Below are 21,022 nucleotides of genomic sequence, written 5' to 3'. Positions count from 1 at the left end.
GAGTGCAGTTATTTTGAGGGGGCGACTTATGATATATATTTTTTTTTTTTAGCAGCCCCTTTAGCGCTGTGGAAAAAAGGGGCGTATGCCCGCGCCCCCCCCCCCCCCCCACCATATCTGCCACTGGTCAGGGAGGTTGAAGTGGAGGACATTGGGGATGAACTCAGTGTTGCAATTGCTTGTTGAGGTGTAATTGTGAATTTCGGATCTAGTGTTGCTGAATCTGGTATAAAGTGTATTTTCTGTCTTATCCATGTATTGTTTGTGGCACTTTTTGTATGTCATGAGGTATATGATCCATTCAGATTTGCAATGAAGTTGGGAGTTGATGGGGTTTGCCTGGCCAGTAATTGTACTGTTGCATGTTTGACCCTCTTTGATGTAAGTGTCATATATTGTTTTGATTTGCAATTGCGGAAGCCACTGATGTTGTTTGTTGTCAGTATCTAATATGTGTCTGTTAATTGTCTTTGGGTGTAGGGTCGGCTGCTCTTGTAAGGAGGTCACAGAGTGTGCGTGCTCTCCTGAAGGCAACCATGGGGAGGGGGGTTCTTCATTGGAAGATGGTATGAAGTTGTTGGTTTTCTGATAATGTGCATATGTGTTTCTTGATGATTTGAGGGATTTTTAGTAATTGGTCGTATGTGCGCGGTCGATTTGTTCTTGGCTGCGTTTAGGGTCATGATTGCGTTGTGAGAAGTGCTATTGAAGTTCATCAAGATGGGAGTCGCAGCGGTTTGGTTGTAAGCAATTGCGGTTTATATATGGAGAGCGAGTCTGTATGGTATACTTTTTGAAGATGTGAGGGGTGGCAAGAGCATAGGAGGAGGTAGGCATGGGAGTCTGTGGGTTAAGAAGCATCACAGTCACAGCATCACAGCGCACCATACTGTGACTCCACCGAATTACTTTTTATTAAATGTAGGACTCACAAATGATTATGTATCCTCATAATGAATTGATATCCATGTTCAAAAGTAAATTAATGTTAATATCAATGGAATATTGCATTTAGTTTAAATGATGGGAACTGACTGTCCACAAAAAAAAATCTTCAAACTTCTAAAATTTACAAACTAAAAATAACAAATATATAGAAACTTGATATTATATTTCAAACTACATGTATACAAAAAGGACAAGGAGTTTACAATGCAGCCAGAAAATATGTCAGTGACATATTGAAACTGATGTCTAATTCAACCAGTTACATTAATTTTGGTCTCCGGAGAAAGAAAATAAGGATGCAGAACTCCTCATCAAAACAACAAAAATTTGAAATTCTTTCTAAAAAGTGTAACACATCCGCTTATCACATGTCATCATATTGCGACCCTGAGACAGCATCTCAGCAAAGCATATACTTGGTTTATTTACAAAAAGTCTCTCAGTTAAGTAGAGAGTACTTATAAATCACTTTTTTATAAAAAAAAAATCACTGTTATGAGTGCAGGCCTTCTATAAGTAAAGACCTCGAACCGTGGGTGAAGAAATTCTCTCTAAAACCTTCTAATCCAAAATACGAAAATATTTGCTAAACCAGGCATGACACAGATCCTCTTTTGGTTATTCCGAGGTCTCTCACTGTCACATGACTATATTTCTTCATGATTTGAGAACCGTGGCACAGCTGGGCACATACTTGTATATGTCCACCGCAGATGTCAAGTTCTACCGCATTCTTGGGGATGTTTGTGACACCTATCTCCCCCTGACTCAAACGTCTTTGTTTTAAAGGGAATAATCAAATAAGTATACTGTAATGTGTAGAGCTAATTAATGGATATAATGATTAAATAATTATCAACATCATTGTTTAAAATATTGTTTAAAGATACAAAATAAAAATAAGAGAGTAAAAAATAATTGATGTCATTAATGCAATTCACATATATTCAATCATATTATTTTTTTAGTATAGGCCTAAGTTATTTGAATGGAAATGGTTTTTCCAAAAGATAATTTTTCCATATTTTTTACACAGGACCCTACTTTCCTGTATAAGCCAAGGGGGCCTTTTCATGAATTTTGTAAGTTAAGAGCGACTTTAGGAATGACTGGTGAACCTTTCTCACGTGCTAAACCATCCCCAATTAACATTTTGTTGTATAACATTTACCACAAGAAAGGATCACCAGTCGTTCTTTAAGTCGCTCTTAACTTATGAACAGCTTTATGGAACACCCACCAGGCCAGCACCACATAACATAAACTTACGATCAATTATTGAGCTGATATTTACCATTGATCATACACAATAGTCAATGCAATCAATCATATTAACCAGCAATGCGATCAATCACTGTGCTTCATGTAACAGGGCCTGGGATTTCAAAACCTTGACCAGTAAATGCTCTTCCTCAACTTGAAGAATTAGAAAGAGCAACAGAAAAGCAAAATAAGGATGTTATCAATTAAAATCAGGATGTAAACAACTATCTAATTTTTCTAAGACCGCCTACAGCATTCTGTCTGCCAAAACAGTCTGATGACGAATGGCAGATCCAGGCGGGGGCGCACTCCTCTATAATTTGAATATTGCCCATTTTGTATAAATACAGTCAATTCTGAGAAAATTATCATCTGCACCCCTTCCATTTCTCTATTTGCTATTTGTACCCCCTCTATTTCACAATCCTTGATCCATCACTGATGACTGTGTTTTAATTTAGGTGAAAACTTTAAATTACAGCAAAAAGTTCCACAGATGGAAGTTTGAAAACTCATGGGAGATAATTATTTGAACTGCTATTTGATCATTTTCAATTTTCAATTTCATCTCCAAACATTTCCTTTAATTTAAGAATTTCTCCTTTCAAAATTTATATATTACAAATTAATAGATTGATAAATAAACATATGATTGTCTTAAGAATGCAAAAAATAGTCTCAAAGGAATATTTCATTTTTTGGGCAGTAGATCAGGGAAGTCAATTTATAGGTGAAGCGGAGAAAGTCGGGACATATTGGGACAAAAGACATCTATTTGACCTAGGCCAAATTAGACTTGTAAATAACACCTTCGCATATTCTGGTCTGAAAAAAAAAGCTTCTACGTTGTTATGGAAGGTTGACTCAAGCAGACTCTACTGTAACTCAAGTTACATGTTTAAAGTTATATAAATGTATTTGAAGCCTAAATAATTGTATTTGTGTAAAGCAGAAAACCCTCGCCTTGCAAGTGCAACTTTCATGAGTTTTATGAGCTCATCCATTGGATAGGATATTAATGAAGGCCCTGTGTGTTCATATACATACATGTACATGTTTTCATGACCTTAATTTGCATATTAAGAACCTGCTGCAATATTCATATGACACCAGGAGGAAACCCTGGTGGGTGTTTCATAAAGCTGTTCGTAAGTTAAGAACGACTTTAAGAACAACTGGTGAACCTTTCTTACGCGCAAAACAATCACCAATGAACAATGGTGAATACCATTTACCACAAGAAAGGATCAGTCGTTCTTAACGTCATTCTTAACTTACGAACAGCTTTATGAAACAGCCCCCAGTAAGATATATCATCAGGAGAGGGGTCATCAGAGGAGTGTTTCATTATAAGACTTGTCAAACATTCCATCAGACAAATCATGTTTTATCAGAAAGTTACCATATTAGCAGTGCTTCTAAGCCAATATGAATCAAGGAAAGTTATCAGATTCGACAATTTGTCAGATGAAAATTGTTGATGAAACGCTATATAAGCCTCACAGGCACAAGCGACACCATACAAATAATTATACCAACAAATGTTTCACATGTCAATATGGTCTCCTCATTGAAAACAAGTATCGAAAAAAGCTGAAATGGAAGACTAGTCTTCTCACTGGCAAGGAAAGAGAAATTTGAAGATGGCCCTTGTCACTTCCAAACAGATGTTGGCAGAGGTAGTCTCGATACGTCTACGATGCCATCCCATGATATCTCTGTAAAGTATTTTAGTCTGTGGCTGAAAGATAACAAAAAAATTAGTGATCTACATCTTAGATATGACATTTCAATATAATAGTTTTTTTTTTATCAGCATTAATTTTGTGCGGCTAGAATGTGCTTATTTATCATGAGAAATGAAATCATCAATCATTTTTTGCTATGTTTATACAGCGCGTCCCAAAAAAATGTCCCTCTGACATAGGGCAGAATTAATTCTAAAATGTGGTAGTATTCTCAAATAAATGTTCATGAGTAGAAAGCTCATTTCATGATCTAACTTCTATGAAAATTTCATTGGTCGCGCTACAGCGGTTTTGAATACACACTCTATTACATAACAGTGGTGCATTTTAGCCCATTCCAAGTTTGCAGCATTGATGCATTTCTGCATTGTCTATGGCATGTTAATCCCCATTTTTACATCCAGGATCTGAGCAGGGACATTTCCCTAATCATATCCTCAAATCATAAACTTGGGCATGTTCAGAAGGACAAGAAACATAAAGAATTAAGTTTGTTTAATGATTGACAAGGGGAATCAGTGTACCAACTTGACAGAAAATATGAATGATGGATGAGTAAAATAAGCTGAAAATAAAGGGGAATCCACAAGCTAATCACCCTTTGTGAAAAGGATCTTTACCAGAGAAAATTTTGACTTTTTTTCTTTTAAAAAGTTACATTGAATTAACCTGACCTCAGTAGCTTATTAATTGAAATAAAGTAATGAAAAACAAATGCAGTATTGTTGGTATTAGGCATGAAACAGACATGACCCGTTGTCTCAATTATTGTGCATCTCCGCTATCAAATATGAAATGAACTGTCAAAATACTGTTTTTGCCCTTCTGAACATGCTAAAGGTTGTGATTTGATGAGCCTGGTTAGATCATGGAGATTTCCCTGGTCAGATCAGGGAATTCCTTGGTCAGAATGTTCAAAGGGGATTGATATAAGCAGTGCTGCATGCATGCAAACTTGGAATGGGCTGAAAAGCACCACTTTTACATAATAGACTGTGTATTTAAAACCACTGAAGCGAGACCAAAGAAATTTTTATAAAGTTAGAACATGAGATGAGCTTCCTAGTTTTATACATTTCATTGAGAATAATTTTCATTTTTAGAATTCAGCCGCATATCAGAGGGCATTTTTGGGGGGACGCGCTGTATTTAAAATACAAGAATATTCATCAAAGTGAAATACATGATTAAACAGTATGATATATATATATTATATAAATATAGATCAGTAATGCAAGTAAGATTACAGGCAGTGTGGCTGATTACATGTAGGTGTAGGTCTATATTAGGGGATTAACTAATCTCTCTTCACCCCCATGACACCCAGTAAGACAATGTTTATACCCTCTTAATCCAAAAGGCCTTCAATCAGTCTTAAAATAATCAATCTCCTGTCTAGGTCTTCTCAATGATGTGTTAACCCCTTCATAGGGATTTTTTGCAACACTACGCAGACGCTTTCTGGAACAAAGGGAATCTTTTGTCAGAAGCACTTCATGACAAAGCAGTCATTGTCGAAAAGCTGTGAATCAAAACCGTAGTGTCGTCCGAACCTCTGGACAAACAAGATATTTGCAATTTTTGTCAGCTCAAATTCTTACAACGATCAGCTCTCCCGGTTCACCAACTTTCGACAGAGACCTCTCAGGTGTTTGTTGTTGTGATTTGATGGCATTTTCAATAGATTGACTATGTTGCAGAATCCGTCCCATTGCAATTGCAAAAAATCATTCATACGTATTAAAGCTCACAGGTAGACTTTGTACAATGACCAACCAGCTCCCATTGGCAATGGAATGATTGTCACCATGAACTTGCTCGTCCATGGTCTTAATACCAACCCCCAAAATGCAACATTGTTATAGTAACGAAAGGGGAAAAAATGCAACATTTTGGGCAGTATATGTTTTATTTTATTATAATCTTGCAAAAAAAAGTTGAGACCATTGTATCACTTTTAATAGATTGAATCTGTATGAAAATTAAAATTAGCTGGGGATTAGATGAACATTCAGATGTATACGATTCAAACATTCACACCTTGGATGTTATAATTTTCAGGTGCTTAGACATGTTCCTTGGTTGACCCCATTGCGGAACCCACGAGGGGGCCCTTGTGCTTGTGAATAGTTGAGAAGTGAGTGTTGCTTTTGAGGTCTTCAACAATACACCTTGTCAGAACAGAGGAAGTGGTTGACATTAACCATACACCTGCTTTAAAACCACACCATGCTGCTGGGGTCTGTTTCTCATAAAAATGATACCCTCTAAAACTTACTTAAGGTGGGTGGGGGATGAGGTGCAGAAGGGGAAAAGAGGGGCATGGGTAGGGGTCCACTGTCCCCCCCCCCCCCTATCACCTAAGTAAAGACCTGTTTCAAAACTGCACCATGCCTATGGGTCTGTTTCTCAACCAAAATGATATCCTCTAAAACTGATTTAAGGTGGGGGGGAGGGGGAAAAAGTGGGGGAAGGGGGGCAGGGGTAGGGTCAACTACACTATGCAGCTGGGGTCTGTTTGGGGAAAGGGGCAAGAAAAGGGAAGGGTTGGGAGAGTGGGTCCACTGTCTCCCCCTTATTATTTGCTTCAAAACTATACTATGCTGCTGGGGTCTGTTTCTTACCCAAAATGGAAATCCTCTTAAACTGACTTAAGGGGGGCGGGGCATAAAGTTTGGGGAAGGGGCAAGAAAAAGGAGGGGGAAGGGGAAAGGGGGTCCACTGCCTCCCCCTTATCTCATTAGTAATACCTGTTTCAAAACCACACCATGCTGCTGGGATCTGTTTCATACCTATATCTTCTGAAACTGACTTTGGGAGCGGGGGGATGGCAAGAAAAGTTAGGGGTTGGGAGAGGGGTCCACTGCCTCCCCTTATTAATAAAGACCTGATTCAAAACTACGCCATGATCTTGGGTCTGATTCTCATCAAAAATTATAATCCTCTCAAACTGACTTAATGTGGGGGCCTGGGGTCCAGTGCCCCCCCCCCTTATTTCTGTTTTACAATTAAACCCTTACTCCGGGTCTGTTTCTCATCCATAGTGATATTCCCTCAAACTGATTTAAGGGGAATGGGGCAAGAAAGAGGCAGGATGGTAAGGGGTCCGTCTGTCATTACCCCTCATCACCATTAGCACTCTCTGTCATTACCCCTCACCACCATTACCCATCTGGTCATTACCCCTCACCACCATTATACCCCTCTCTATCATTACCCATCACCACCATTACCCCTCACCACCATTACTCCTCACCACCATTACTCCTCTCTCTGCCATTACCTCTCTCCACAGTAACCCCTCTTCACCGTAACCCTTCTCTGCCATTACCCCTCTCTGCCGTGACCAGTTATCGCGACCCATCGTCTATAGATAGCATTTGAAGTACAGCTCATTTCCTTCCAGAAGTGACAGAGGATAGATGAAACCTTGCGGTAACTTTTACGGTTCCCCTCTTGGTTTCCTCCTTTCAGTTTACGGCAGAGCAAGTCATGGTATGGTTTTTGTAAAATGCTCAAAGTGGAATATACTTTGTGCAAGCAATGACAACCAATCTCTAGGCGGTGCTGCACCATCCCGAGTTTGCTCAATCTCGAGATTTTAGCCCGATCGGCCTACTTCGCGATTAATCTCGAGATTCAAGAAACCCCGTCTCCACCATCGCAAGAAGAGCGATTCCTGCTCGAGCGAGGCAACAAGCCTGATATTCCAAGCATGCGCACTTTCGGATCCTGGAGTTTCAACGGCCCGCGCTTTTGAATAACTTCCCGCGATATGCAAGCAATGTACTCCTTTCACTAGCACTTTCGCCGAATTCGACCGGTGTTATGCAACAATCCTCTCAGCTCAGCGAGTGAAGAAGTGATGTATTCTTCGTTAAATATGATGGCGGAGTAGGAGGCAACGACAGAGGGGGAAAGAGAGGGAGAGAAGGAGGAAAGAAATGCTATTAGCTCACATTTTGCGAAGGAATAAGACGACACTGTTGTCAGTGTTGTTATTGAATATGACCATCGTAGATGAGCGCCTCCCCCTTCGGTCTGGTCTCTCCCAAAATCCATACAGTGGTGGGACACCATCGTTGCTGATTAGGCAATTGATGAACGCTATTCGCGATAATATCTATTCGCATGTATAAAGTTGACTTTCGCACGTGTTTATGTTTTGACCAAGGCGGAAGTGGAACGCGAATTGCATTATGGACTGACGTCATGAATAAATTACCCCGAGTCCAATCTCGAGTGCGTCTGCACCTACGAATTAGCGGGATAATTCGTAAAATAGCGCGCTATTTTGCAAATAAACCCGAGTTGACTTGGGATTGCAATCTCAAGATTAATCCTACGAACTAGCGCGATAATTGCGTCTCCACTGCAAACTATCTCGAGATTTTTCAGATCGTGATAATTTGCCGGATCAGAAATAGCGCGCTAATTTGAAAACTCGGGATGGTGCAGACAGCCCTTCTGATACATGTATTTGTCTGCTGTACAGCCCCAATCCCTCGCTGGCCCTTATTTCTTTTAACAGGCCATTTTATTCAAGGATAAACTATCCTGAAGGACCTTGATCCCCCACCCCACATTCCCAATCTTGATTTTGATTATAGAAACTACTATTCCATCCTACTAGCTACATGTATGCCCCCCTTAATACTCGACCACCATCATTCCTGCAACAACAGCCCCCCCTTCTCCACAAATACAGCAACGTCCCAGATGCATGTTGCATTTATATAAAGGAGCATGGGTCCCCACTTTCATACAAACTCAGAGTGTGTTTGATGTTTCTTTACCATCCCCATTTGGCAGTATTTGCACATGTATGTGTATCATCATCAAAATATTTCATTGAAAAAGTGGGCACCCTCCTCCCATAATCCCCACGTCTCGTTAAGAGTCACAAGTCACACCCCATCCAATTCCTCACCTCCTAATGAGGTGATAAGTCATGGTGTTCATTCTTGCCCCTTCCAGCTAGGTAAAGCTAAAGCCTGGCACTCCATTAGTAGTAGATAAGTGGACTCACCCCTCCATTCCGGAACCTCTTAATGAAACTTACAAGTCAGGTTGTTCATACCTGCCCCTCTTAACTGGGTATGCATACTTTCTTAGTTGATGAGTGGGTAAACACCCCTTCCCTTCCAGCCGAATTCTTAAACAAGTAAGGAGTGCTCATGCATGCTTGTCCCTCTCAACTGGGTATAAAGTCTGCATGACACGCCCATAGTTTCACAAGTGGGTACACCCCTCCCCTTCCATCTCTTAATGAAAGAGTGCTCATGCTAGCCCCTCTTAAATGGAATATAGAACATAGTAATTAGCCCTTTATTAGTTGACAAGTGGACACCCCTTCCCTACCCCTACCTATTAATGAAAGATTGCTCATGCTAGCCCCTCTTAACTGGAATATATAGAACATAGTAATTAGCCCTTTATTTAATAGTTGACAAGTGGACACCCCTTCCCTACCCCCACCTCGTAATGAAACTCACAAGTCAGACTGCTCATGCTTGCAGCTGTGTATAGATCCTGGCACTCCATCAGTTGATGAGTCGATACACCCCTCCACACCCCCACCGGTTAATAAAAACTCACAAGTCAGATCCTCCTCCCCTTTCCCACCTCTTGATGTAACTCACAAGTCAGGGTGCTCATGCTTGCCCCTCTCAGCGGGGTACAGCGCCTGGTATTCCCTCTGCTCCCCCGTCCCATGGATGGCGTATGCATTGAACCCCTTCAGGCCGGGAGGGAGGTACTCCAGGGGTACGGTAGCGCACCCCTTCCACAAAGACCGGTCCTCCTGGATGGTAGCCAAGAACTCCAGGGGAAGCCCTTCCTGTGGGGAATAATCAAGAGTTTGGATGGGAGAGAGGATGGGATGGGATAGAGAATGAGAGGAAAAGAGAGAGAGGGAGAGAGTAGGAGTGAAAGAGGCGTGTATGCAGGGAAGTCAGATGAGGAGAGAGAGAGAAGAAAGAGAGATAGGATATGAGAAATCTGACCTCACGAACACCTGACTCATACAAAAATATTCCAGTCTCTTGTTTAATAAGACTTGTTATAATAACAAATGCACAATTTCTTTAACAAATTTACTATCAGCCAATCAGATTTAAGGATTTCTGTAGCTTTTAACAGTTTTTAATCAGTAAGGGGCCCCAGAAAAAGATGTATCATAATTTATAAGGAGTTATGTGTACGACCAAACAGGTTCATATAATGAAGTCTTATCATTTTCAATTGCATCTATATCTTCTATGACTTCTTCTTGCTTTGTCTGGATTATTAGTTCTTACAGGTCGCACGGGCCTAATCACAACTGGCAGGCCATAGATATTCTTTCGAGCCAACCCATTGCTCAATTTTTAAATTTGATATTGCTGATTGACAAAAATGAATGAATATGACTGACAATCTAACACTGATTCTCGGGAGGGTACCTACTGAACTTACTTTTTCCAAATTGGAAAGATATATCACCACTATGGAACTATATTTTTACTGGCGGAAGAATTAGGGTCATTTTACTCTCTCAAGTGATGAATTTGGTCCCGGCAGGTGTAGTCTTCATAAATGCTGATTTATTTTGAAAATGAGCCGGTCAAGGTACCCTTTTCTGGTCAGATATGGAATGTCAGACATTTATCCTATCCACTGGTAGTAAACATTCAACCCTCGAATTTCCTCCTTATATTTTATGAATTCTTTTTAAGTGCCACTTTAACACACAAGTCTATGGGAAATGAATTAGGCCTGTGAGCCCTAAAGTATCCTTTATTTTCGTGATGTCATCCATGTATTTTATGTATTTTGTTATAGTATGGGATTGAACTTGATGGATCAATATGGCATTTGTCAATCTCCTCCATATTTTGAATTTCTTCTGTATTTATGTAATAAATTGTAACTGCTTATATATATTGTGAATGTATTGATGTTTGTACTTTTTACTCAATTTGTGGAAATGAATTTGAATTGAAATTGAATTGCATTGAACATTTTAAGTGCAATTATAAATATTCATAATTATATGGCCTTGCATTTCAGGCATATATGTATAAAGCATAATTCAGCTTCTGCGCATACATGTATTCTGAACAAATATGATAATCTCCCAAACAAAAAATGGTCAAATCTTAACCATTTATGGTAGTCTGCTTTGCAACCCCTTTACTCAAGTTCAGGGTCTGAATGTGCAGCCTATAATGCCTTGTGTACTGAAGGCCCTCTCACTCAGGAATTGAAATACCCGGTAGCCAGTTTTAGTGCTAGTCTTTGTGTGGAGACCCACTTGTTGAGCAAAGTTCAATCAGGGTCTGTGTCTGCAGACTACCAGGATGACTGTTGAACTTACCCTATAAAACACAAAGAAACCTAGTTGTTTCCATGATAATAAAAGAATACATTCCTATACTTTGATCGAGATCAATATCGTATGGCATATTTCTTCCATTCACTTATTTTCTGTTCACTATGGTAAAAGATGAACATGTCTGAATTGGGATATGAGATTTAAGAAAGTTGCCTTTTTCTTTAACTACTCCTTCTTTGCTTTAATTTTCCAAACTTCACCTCCTAATAAGCCAGTGAAACTTATTGAAAGGAAGAAAAATGAAAACTTTCAATAATTCCAGTCACAATTAATTAAGGCTCACATTTACATACCAAGGGAGGGAAGGGAAAAACATGGATTTGGCCTCCGCTGAGAAACATGCATGCCAAATATCACATCTTCTTATGAGTACAATATTAACAGGAATTTTTTTTTTTCAATCAAGAAGCAAATTTTCCTACTCAATTATTTGTATGTTATCTAAGGATGGAAACTTCTACCGTCTATGTGTACATACATGTACAAATCTTCCTCACTCTGTGTCTTTTTTAAAGATGTACATAATCTTTTTTTTTATTCACGATATCTTCTGCTTTTCTCTACCCTGGGTAAATATGCCATTATCATTTTTGTCACCGTACTATTATCATTTCTCCTTAAAATATTATATACAAGATATGCCACTAAAAAAAAACCTGTTGAGTTAATCTCTCTCTTTCTCCCCCCCCCCCTTCTTCCTCCTCCCACTCTCTCAACCTCTGTCTATCACTCACCCCTTCATTGTATACTGTACCTCTCTTTCCTTAATTCCAGTTACTTCCTGTATTACATACGCATTGTATAACCAATGTTATCTCACACCCTGTAAATTATAACCTCAATTGAGTCTCTCATTCCCCCTGGTTCTCTGTATATCTTTCTTGAGGTACATCACACCTAGCAACAGTAAAGATTATCATTTTTTCAGTATCTCATTCTTGAGGTATATCTCATTTAGCAACAGGAAAGATGATAACGAGAAACAGTCTCGCACCCTATCAATGTAATTACATATCCTAACTTACTCTCTTCAGTTTCCTTTATTTCTCTGTATCTCTTTCTTGAGGTGCATCACACATAGCAACAGGAAGATGATGAAGACAAGTCTGCTTCCTTATGAAGGAAGGTCAAATTTATGAGCTCTAATGGAGTGGGCCCTTTATCACAAAATTTACAAAAATCAAGTTTCAAGGGACTAGACATAGACTTCTAGCCTTTGTTATCTACAACATGTTTATGAAACAGGGTCCATAATCAGTCCAAAAATACAATTGAATTTATGTTCCCAAAAAAAATTGGTACTTCCTACCAGCATGAATATTTCCTCTGAAGGCTGTCGCACACCTTACGAGCAGTCCACAATCCCATTTTGGAATAAATCACATAATATTGCTCATCTTCTGAACTTGTGAATTTAACATACATCTTTTATCTGAACATAAAACAGCTTTCTTTTGTATCAACCTGTTATTATTTTTTCCAATGTGTAGAGCGCCACTTTTAGTTTAAAATCTATTAAAGACAAATTGGATTCTATTTCCTAAATCACATATTTATTATGTCTCCCATGTCTACAATGACTACTTACATGTACATGTATAGTGCCAACCCTAAACCCGCAATACATCACAACTGGAGATCATTGAGAACATTTCTTCAATTGTAAATATTTGCAAAAAGAAATTCTAGGAAACGCAATAATTCAATCAATTAACTCTCGTCATTGCCATGGTTACTATATTTTCAGCTGGGAGAAGGAAGCTCACATTTTTCCCCCCACAAGAAACATATCTGCCGATCTGACTCATCAAGAAGTCAAGATGTTTAGAGACTGCTTCGAAGACATACTATTTCATGAGGCCTAAGGCCTAGTGAGTGAGTATGATCAGGAGATTAAAGAATTTAGAACTGCCATGGAAATTGCCAAGGAAACTGAAAATATGCAGAGTCAGGGTGAGGACTAAATGATGTCATCAGTCCGAAAAATGTAACAAATATTTTTGAAAAATGTTCTTACACGTATCTTATCTCTGTACAAAAGTTCTTTATGATGATAACATTCTGCTTTATAATGCTTAATACATCAGAATGGCGTTTCCAAGCATCTATATTATTACCCCGGTCATTGGATCAATGCCTTCACACAATGTATGCACTTTCTCCACAACTTACTTTTGCAGTTTCTGTATACTTGTTTTACATCTTAGTTAGATTGCCATAAAATGCAATAATAAATGCCTACGTAATTTAGAATGATCTGCCTCTACAACCACATGTGTAAATAATAAAAGTTAATACATTTCAAGCAAAATATCTATACTGGAAGTCTGGAAGACGAGACCTATAACATCATTACAATCTCATCATGGTGCTTTCAAGAGATACCAGAATGCCAGAAATGCGATTCTGACATAACCAACATCCAAAAATATCACTTTCTGTGTTTTCTTTGCATTCTCAAATCATGATAGCCAGATAATTTGGGTGCCCTACTGTTAGCAAAACATGTTTCAAAAACGCCTACACTGGAAGATAAAACTTATTGCCTCAATGCAACCTACATCAGGACAAAGAGTTGCGATTGAACCGATCAATCATAACTATGGACGGCCAGCAACGTCAACATCTCTTATGCATGTTTTTTCAAAATACTTTCTATGATGTATATTCATACATTCATTGTTTTCTTAAAAATTCACTGTGCTTCTCTTTGTTTAGAAAGGACATATTTCCTGTAGAATGAATTATGACACTGATGGATTTCCATAGAGTTACGATTGATTGTATCAATCGTAACTCTATGTAAGACGGGGCCCAGATACAATCTCTGGGGGTGTTTCACAAAGATTTATTAAAGTATGACTCAGAGTCGCACTTAAATGCCTAGTTTTGTGCATTATAATAGGCATGACCACATTGGTCAGATCATGCCAAGAGGATGTGCACTTCTGCGTATTAATCAATAAGATTGCGCGTTTCATATTATATACACGTCCTACTTAAGTCCTACTTAAATATTTGTGAAACACCCCCCCCCATCAATTTGTTGCTTTTTGAGGGATTATGGCAGAATCACCTTCTAGTTGTATTTTTTTTCAGTGTTTTCTTAGCTTTTTTCAATCAGTCATACCAAACTATTTGTCTGAACATAACCTTGCTTCAAGCAAAACATAATTCAAATTCAAAACGTCTATGCTGAGTGATAAAACTTTTTGCCTGAATGCAACCATCAAGTGATATAATCGGATCAATATGTTGCTTTTGAGGGATTATGACAATTGCACCTTATTCACTCAAATCGATCATGGCTACTGGACGATTTGCCCGAATGCAACCTTGCTTCCAGCCAAACATGTTTTAAAATGGCTAGAAAAGTCCAACTGTAAAACTGGAAAATTAAACATATCGTCTGAACGCAACCACTATGCAGACTGTCACTTGAACACAACAATATACTGTGTTGCTTTCAAGGGATTCCGACAATTGCAACCACATCTTTTTCAGTCTTTTCCTTGCATTCTCAAATCACGGCTATCAAACGATTTGCCTGGACACAACCTTGCTTTCAACAAAGTGTCAAACTGGAAAATTAGAAGTATCGTCTGAACACAACCATTATCAGATACAATGTGCTCTTCATGTTCAGGAAACTGAATGTTAGATCACCACTGACAGACTCGGAGGACCCCATCACATCAAGTCATATCAGTGATGCAGCGGGATTCTTGGTCCATCCAACAACCGCAGAAATGGAAACCAGATTGATTCGCAGGAAGGACAGAGGAACTTCTAAGTCTATTCCAAGGGGCTCGCAGCAGCGTAGGCAATTAGCCAGGGTGCCTTTGCCCCTATTGCAACCTAAATTGCCAATGAATAATATGATCAAAACCCTATTCTTTGAGCTACCTTTTTCCTTCAAAATTAGACAAAATATGACACAAGAATTTTCACGAGTTTTTGTTCCACATTCATTTCGATACCCAATGATTTTATGCAGTGACGGATCCAGGTATAACAAATTTTTGTTAGGGGAATATGTCATAAGTGAGGACCCTTTTTTTTGCTTTTTCAATTTTTCCTGATATAAATCACCATTAATTTGGAGTGAAGACCTCTTTTGGAGGGCTGGTTAATTTTTTTTCTGTACAAAAATGCCCCCCCCCCCTCCCTTTGGAAAATCCTGGATCCATCCCTGATTTTATGGTTTATGTTTGATTGGTCTGTAAGCATTTGTTCACTAACTTCTCAGATAGTATATCACCACATAGCTTAGTCGGTAGAGCGGGGGATTCGTATTCCGGTGACCCGGGTTCGATTCCCACTTGGTGCGCTAGTGCCCTTTGGTAAGGCATTAATCCTCATTACCAGGTCCTTCGGAGAGGACCTTAAGCCGATGGTCCTCTGGTTGCTTGCTTACAAGCATTCATGCTTTCTTAGCAATCAGGTAAAAAATCCCCACCAATCACATCAGCTAAACCCATTAGCCCCTATTCTGAAGTCCGGGTTAACTTAGACCATGGTCGAATACTGTATTGAAATTATGAGAAGCCAAAAATGTGCAAATTGGATTTACATTTATGTTTCCTATCTATACTTGGCTCTTTCCTCATGTTTTTATTGATGAAGAGAATTATTTCACTTATTATTCCCAGTCAGTTTTACATTAAATGACTTGAGTGTCAAATGTGCGGACAAATTGAGCTTGTACTCTTGGAGATCCATGTACATGTACCTGTCACAACTGGTTATCCACTAGTTAGAACCACAACTTTAGACCAGAGGGTTTTTTATATTATTATTCCCAGTTAGTTTTGAATGATTTGAGTGTGAAATAAGCTGACAAATTGAACCTGTATTGTTGGAGATACCTGCCTCAATTGGCTATCCATAGTTAAACCACAAATTAAGACCAAATTTTATGATCAAACCAGAGTTCAATATACAGACCATTTAGTCTACTACCAATTTGGTTTAGCCTAGACTACACTTGGTCTAATACTAAGTCTAATGCCTCGATGGTCTAGGCCATGTGTGAAAGAGATATGTGACATGTAGTTTGTCAAAAGTGCAGAAAATTAGAAAAAGGAATATGGCTTTTAAGAAAGGAGGTGCAAAATATATTTGAATGCTTCTAGACTATCATTCATATTTAGGTTACCTTTTTCCTCATACATGTATTGATCTCTAAAATCCTTGATTATGGACAAATTTTGGTACGGTTTGTCCTTATTTAGGACTTAGAAATCACATGGAAACACTTCAATAGGTAATTATTTTGTTGAATGAGAAAAAAGGCATATTTATGTTTTCTCTCATCATTAATGATTTGCTTCCCACTATCATTTTCCCTTTAATAACATCAATCTTCTCTCTTTTTTTTATCTCCTTTGATATCTCTGTTTGGTTTTTTCTGACTCGAATGCTGTCGCATGCCAAGAAAGATTTCTAATCAGGCCAGGTCCTCATTCCCTCTCTCTCTCGCTCTCTCTCAGGCTTTCCACACCACCACAAATAAGAAAATACAAAAAAAATACGGCAACTTGTAAAAAATCAGTGCTGTGTCTTCTGTCTTCCAGCAGGAAATAAAGGGATAATTCCTCTTATCAAAGTGATTTTCCTTCATGCTCCATTGTTTTGTTTATAATGAAATGAGGATAGTAATATAAAAAAAATGCTTGAGGAATCCTGCGCAAAGACAAAGTTTTGACTTATGACAAGGTGCCTAATACCTCAGTCACATTTGCTCTACGGCGGTCGTATAGCGAGTTGAAAACGGCCGTTTCATTCATTTTTGTCTCACCTGCATAGCAGAGTGAGACTATAGGCGCCGCTTTTCCGACGGCGACGGCGGCGGCGGCGGCGACGGCGACGGCGGCGTCAACACCAAATCTTAACCTGAGGTTAAGTTTTTGAAATGACAGCATAACTTAGAAAGTATATGGACCTAGTTCATGAAACTTGGCCATAAGGTTAATCAAGTATTACTGAACATACTGCCTGAGTTTCATGTCACATGACCAAGGTCAAAGGTCATTTAGGGTCAATGAACTTAGACCATGTTGGGGGAATCAACATCAAAATCTTAACCTAAGGTTAAGTTTTTGAAATGTCATCATAACTTAGAAAATATATGGACCTAGTTCATGAAACTTATACATAAGGTTAATCAAGTATCACTGAACATCCTGCATGAGTTTCACATCACATGACCAAGGTCAAAGGTCATTTAGGGTCAATGAACTTTGGCCGAATTGGGGGTATCTGTTGAATTACCATCATAACTTTGAAAGTTTATGGATCTGATTCATGAAACTTAGACATAATAGTAATCAAGTATTACTGAACATCCTGTGCAAGTTTCAGGTCACATGATCAAGGTCAAAGGTCATGTAAGGTCAAAGAACTTTGGCCACGTTGGGGGTATTTGTTGAATTGCCATCATATCTCTATAAGTGTATTGGTCTAGTTCATAAAACGTGGAAATAAGAGTAACCAAGTATCACTGAACATCTTGTGCGAGTTATAGTAGTTTTCAAAATCAGCACTGCTGCTATATTGAATCGCGTGATGCAGGTGAGACGGCCAGAGGCATTCCACTTGTTATTCAAACCACCTGTATGTAGGGGATACAAAAAATGTTAAAACGGCTGTTTTCGACTCACCGTATGGTAGCCATGGAGCAAATGTGACTGAGGTACGAAAGAACCTTTTTGGCCTCAATATGGCTGATTAAATAGCCCATTCACACCTCCCTGGACCAGATAAGTTCTCATGGAAATGAGTCATCATGAAGACTCTTGCATTCCACATAATCTTGTATTATCTAGAAGCAAGGGTGTGTGTGCCATGGGCGCCACTTTCAGGGAGACAAAAAAAAAGCGGGGGGGGGAGAAAAAAGACAGGGAAAGGGGGAATGAAAAGGGGAAAAAAGGGGAGAAAAAAGGAAGAAACCCCCTGTAAGGTTTCGCCTCATGAACGACCAAAGTAGCAACTGGCACAAAATGTAGAAGGGATGCCATTTCAATGCTGAAAGTGACCCCCCCCCCCCCGAGCACCAGATGCTGGATAGAGCGCTGTTTTAGCACTTGTCCCAGTGCCAGTTATCCTAGATATACCACCATGTAATAATAGTTCAAAAGATTTGCATTCATCCTATTTGACATCAAAACTTCTTGTAGCTCACCTTCACACTAAAAATATCCCAGCGGTCTTCTAGAAGTTTGTGCAAACGTTCTTGTTATTTGGAAAAGTAACAACTAATTTGAGGGCAATTTTGGGGGGATACTACAATTACTTCGCCTTCAAACTGGCAAAATATCAGTTATTTTTTGTAATTAGATGGGTGTGAAAACACCCTCTCTTTCTCTCTCTCTGATCAAGGGGAAGGCACCCTGCCTCATTCCTGGGCAAGCGATCTTCCTGTGTTTCATCGCTTAGTAAGAGAGACCAAGAATCAGTCGGCGGTGATTCACTCCGCCAACCAAACCGTTAGTCAAGATTGCATTCTATCCGCACCAAGTGCAAATGTAGATTTTCACGGTAATCCTCGGTAGGGATCTACACCCAAAGGAAGATCTATACAGGAATATAGAGAAGTACCTATTTCCAACTGACTACCTTTTGGAACTTAGCATAGGCTATTCTGTATTGAGAGATTCATTTTCAGGAAATACCCCCCAAACCGGTGAGTAATATTCCATTCTTTTAATTTTCATTTCTGAAGTAACTTTCTCGAAAGTATGCCACAAATCTCAAAATATATACTTTTAAACATCAATTTGTTTTCAAAATCAATGATAATAATTATTATTTACCCAGTGCGAGCGCTCTTATGAAATGTTCTCCCAGTGGGCGCTGCATTTCATAATTTTCAAAGATTGGAATTCCAATCTTCCCAGGAAAAATAGCAACAATGTTCTGATATATCTGTTTTAATGGACATTTTCACAGCATTGCTTCCAGTAAATGACTGAAAGTGAACATAAATACATGCAGGCAAAGCAAGGGGTCAAAATGGAAAGAAAACATTACATTGTGCAGGGGAGGGGGCGTCAAGGACTATATATGCATGTTTTATGCATGTTTGTGTTCCTCTTAAAATTTTACAAAAATAATTTAAGAGCACTCAACATGGGGGCTCTTTGCAATAATAAAATAAATAAATTTTAAAACAGTAATTTTTTATATTTTCATATGGGGGCAATTCACCCTAAGCACTCCGTTCCTGCTTTTGTGATGCTTTTCATCTTCTTATTTTGCATAAGTGTTATGTGTGTGATCTTAAAATATCCCCCTACCAAGTTCAACTATTACCATACAGTCTACACCTGTTGAAAAGTTCATAGGCCAAGACATGTACACTCCTTCCTTTAAAGGGGAAGTATCATAGTATGAGCATCATGGCCTAGTGGTTCTACATCTTATTTTTTCAATCAGAAGGTCATGAGTTCAAATCCCAGCCAAGGTGTTATTTCCTTCAGCAGGAAATTTATCCATCTTGTGCTGCTCTTGACCCAGGTGAGGTAAATACTGTTTTGGCAGGAATGTATTTCTTGAAATGCAGAAGCCTGTAACAGCTGATCTGCTAAAGGCAGGGTAGTTATGCTGTACTATCGTAGAATAGACACTTAGAGATAAAGATAAACTTAGAGATCCCAGCCATGGCATAATTTCCTTCAGCAAGAAATTTATCCACATTGTGCTGCACTCAACCCAGGTGAGGTGAATGAGTACCCGGCAGGATTAATTCCTTGAATGCATGAAAGGCAGCTCGAGCTAAAGCCGGGGTAATAATAATAACATCGCACCTTGGAATAGAATATTTCTAGATAGATGGCGCTATATAAATGCTGATCATTATTATTATTATAAAGTAAGTTTTAAGCACTTTAAAAACGAGTATACTTATAGTCATTAATTATTGTTTATTGCTATAGGAATGTAGTTGAAGCTTGTAGTTCCGGGTCACGAGGCTGCTGAAGAAATCTTTCTCCCCTAGACTTTGTACAGGTCACTCAGGCCGAGGTCAATGCCGGTAAAAGATGGCCTCGAGGCCGGCCTTGACTATATCCTTGATCATTTTACATGTAGTTCTACTGGGGGCTTTTTTTTATGTATGAATTGACAAAATTTTTCTTTTTAAGTTCTTTTAGTTGATTTCATGTTGGTCTATCCCGGCTCAACACAGGGGCCCGTATTCTGATAGCAGGTTTAACTTAAACTCAGGTTTAAAGTTGTGGTTTAAGTATGGGAAGCCAAAAGTATCAATATTTTTAGTAAGTTGTATGTTTCTTATGTTTACTGTGCTCTTTCCTGATTCATCGATGGTGAAGACAATCATCTATTTATACTTGCTAGACAATTATGAATGATTTGAGAGCCAAATGAGCTGAAGTATGCTACCTCTACTGTTAGCGATTTATGTAACAATTGGCTATCCACACTTTAACCACAACTTTAAACCTGAGTTTAAGTTAAACCTGCTATCAGAATACGGGCCAGGGAGTTGTCCACTCATGAATCCTTTGGCTTCTGGATAATTCTGGATCCCTGCAAGCACCAACGCATCTTTAAAAAGATTGCAAATAGAAGTAAATACCTTTTCATCGGATGGACACAACTGAAATCATAAATGAGTTCTACATGTATTATATTTCCCACATGTCCCAACAATAGTGTATGAAAATAA

The 21,022-nt window shown here is 38.8% G+C and overlaps 1 long non-coding RNA gene across 1 annotated transcript; it reads right to left on the bottom strand.

Moving 5' to 3' along the window:
• Window positions 1-236: 236 nt before the first annotated feature.
• Window positions 237-9,800, bottom strand: LOC135154059 (uncharacterized). The gene is made up of 2 exons (XR_010293503.1): window positions 9,602-9,800; window positions 237-3,952 (listed from the first exon to the last, which is right to left on the bottom strand). It is a non-coding gene; the product is annotated as an uncharacterized LOC135154059 (long non-coding RNA).
• Window positions 9,801-21,022: the final 11,222 nt, after the last annotated feature.

This window comes from Lytechinus pictus, chromosome 5, assembly GCF_037042905.1.
Source record: "Lytechinus pictus isolate F3 Inbred chromosome 5, Lp3.0, whole genome shotgun sequence".
Taxonomy (NCBI): Eukaryota; Metazoa; Echinodermata; class Echinoidea; order Temnopleuroida; family Toxopneustidae; genus Lytechinus; species Lytechinus pictus.
Note: the sequence above shows the minus strand (reverse complement) of the source record. Positions and strands in the feature narration are given on the sequence as shown.